Genomic DNA, 2,500 nt, shown 5'->3' on the forward strand with positions numbered 1-2,500 from the left:
TAGCAGGATCTTCCTTCGGTGCCGTGTCGGTCCGACTGCAATATATAGTCGGGGAACCAGATCATACACGTAAGGGCCAGAGTAAGAGAAAAAGAAAAGGCAACAGAGAAGAGGGGGTGTTAACTACCACTAGCCGGTGATTTATAAAAATTTGCGTTTTTTAATGTTGGTTTTTAAATTATTTTCGTCTTTTTTTTTCACAGAGATAAAGAAGAAAATAGAAGAGGGAGACGTCAGTAGCGATCCACATGGACCTGGCTTGAACTACCAACCATCTCTGATACATATGAGAGTAGATAAGGGAAACAACATCGGCAATCTGTAAGGATTTACTTGAACCACAGTCGTCACACAGAGAAGAAATAGATGTAACTTGTACATCATGTACGAGCCACTCCTCACGACAGACAAAATTGCAGGCTAAAGAGATACACCATAAATCTTTACGCCGGCACTAAGACAGCAACCAACTTTATTAATGAAAAGGGTCAGTGTCTTTTGTCCTGAATGTGTGTAGTGAGGTGAATGTGTGTGTGTATGCGTGTGTGAGTGACAGCTAGCGTGAATGAGAGGGAAAGCGAGAGTGACCTCATACTGAGAATGAATCACAAACACGAACATTAACGTTCACTATAACAAAACTCAAGTAAAATAGCAATGCTTGCTATTTAAAATTATTTCAACTACCACATTGAATTAACATTTAATGATATGCGACAGAATGTACGCATGAATGAATGGTGACATGAAAAAATATTCGCAAGCTATTTAACAAGCAATCTTCTCGGGGTCAGAAATCTGAACTGCCGAGGTACATGTCTAGCTAGGCATGCCAGATTTCAGTAACGGGGGGGATTCTAAACCCAAATGCCGTATATGAGCCAGGGAAATCTATAAGATAACATGCTCTCTTCTGCGTATCTGTGATGGGTGCTCACAAAATTCCCTAAGGATATTTAAATTATCACGAATCACAAATGCTTGGGATGTACCCAAAACTTGCAAGCGACTTGAGGAGGGTGAGAAAGGTGTGATTAATAAGCGAATAATGATTCTAGCTTAAACCTTAAACCTTAATTAACGGACATAACCGCGGGTCACACCGACTCAAAAGGTGCCAAACGAATAACTTTGGTTTATTGTACCTACTTTCGAACGACGGAGCGCAGATCTATTAGGCGTTTACGCAACCCCAGGGCAATCCTGTGCACTATGATATGGGGGAAGATCCTACGCTATATTCAAAATATATTTCTATGAAATTGTGTTACATGCTCCGTTCTAGTGCCGATAGAATGTGTCACCAAAGCAATGTAACAATGCTATGGTTAATTCCCAAGGCATCAACAAAACAACAACCAAATTACAGGGAACCAAGCTGTCAATTTGATCCTTCCCATGTCGCCACCGACCGGAAAAAGAGAAAGTGAGGTCAGGTCAAGACGGGAAAACAACCTTTTCTCTTCCAAAGTGACCGCAAGCGAAAGAAAAGGGTCGGTCAGGTCGGGGTGAGGGAGAAGAAAAATGAAATGATATTCGTGATAAGATAAAATCACAAACACGTTAAATTCGTTGCAGATGAAACAATATAAATCTCTAAAAACGAGAGAAAATAATTAATTACTTAACTAACGAACGATATTCATGTTTATTGATTACAAACTCGATCACATGGAAATACGATCTGAGGTGAAGGAATAGTGTGAGAACGTGTCATTTGCTGTCATTAGCACCTTTTAACTCAACAAAAAAAAACAACGGCTTAACACATGTATGGAAAGTAGGGAAAAGAAATAAGAAAAGGGGGCCCAAACGTGTACTTACGTGTTTTTTTCTTAGCTATGTCTTGAAGCGGTCGAGCGGATTTTCTTCGAAGGTTTGCGTTCATGCTGCAAGCCGGAAGGACGCAGCGCCACCCTACCACCAGATTGTAAAAGGATATCATCCTTAGTACAATAGTGAACAGAGGGTATTTATACTTGTTAACGGCATTCACACTTTATTTCTAAGAGTTGACACACACAGTATAAGAACACACGTGACATGTCTATATATGGGTGTATGCTGGGTCGCGGTCAGGTCAGCTTGCCCAGAGAGAGGCAAGGGCTATGACCTTACCGCGCTGGTCGCTGGCGACAAACTCTCTGAGGCCTAGGTCATCTTCGGTATAAGTAGTGACCGTTCCAGCTGGAGGAAGGGATAGCAGCAGCTGGAGGAAGCATGGGGGGAGCAAGGTGAGGTCACCGGCCCAGTCTGCTACACTGATTGCTCTACTGTACAGTGTGTGGGTGGGTGCGTGCGTGCGTGCGTGCGTGCGTGCGTGCGTGCGTGCGTGCGTGCGTGTGTGTGTGTGTGTGTGTGTGTGTGTGTGTGTGTGTGTGTGTGTGTGTGTGTGTGTGTGTGTGTGTGTGTGTGTGTGTGTGTGTTACATATATATATATAACATATATTATATATATGTAGTATGTAAAAATATATCATAGATATATATGGCATATAT

General features: G+C 42.2%; 1 protein-coding gene across 3 annotated transcripts in view; it reads right to left on the minus strand.

The window, feature by feature from the left end:
- LOC119579350 (ankyrin repeat domain-containing protein 10-like) overlaps nucleotides 1-2,500 on the minus strand; it is a 211,603-nt gene that overhangs the window by 117,703 nt on the left and 91,400 nt on the right. The window lies entirely within an intron of this gene.

Source organism: Penaeus monodon, chromosome 12, assembly GCF_015228065.2.
Source record: "Penaeus monodon isolate SGIC_2016 chromosome 12, NSTDA_Pmon_1, whole genome shotgun sequence".
Classification (NCBI taxonomy): Eukaryota; Metazoa; Arthropoda; class Malacostraca; order Decapoda; family Penaeidae; genus Penaeus; species Penaeus monodon.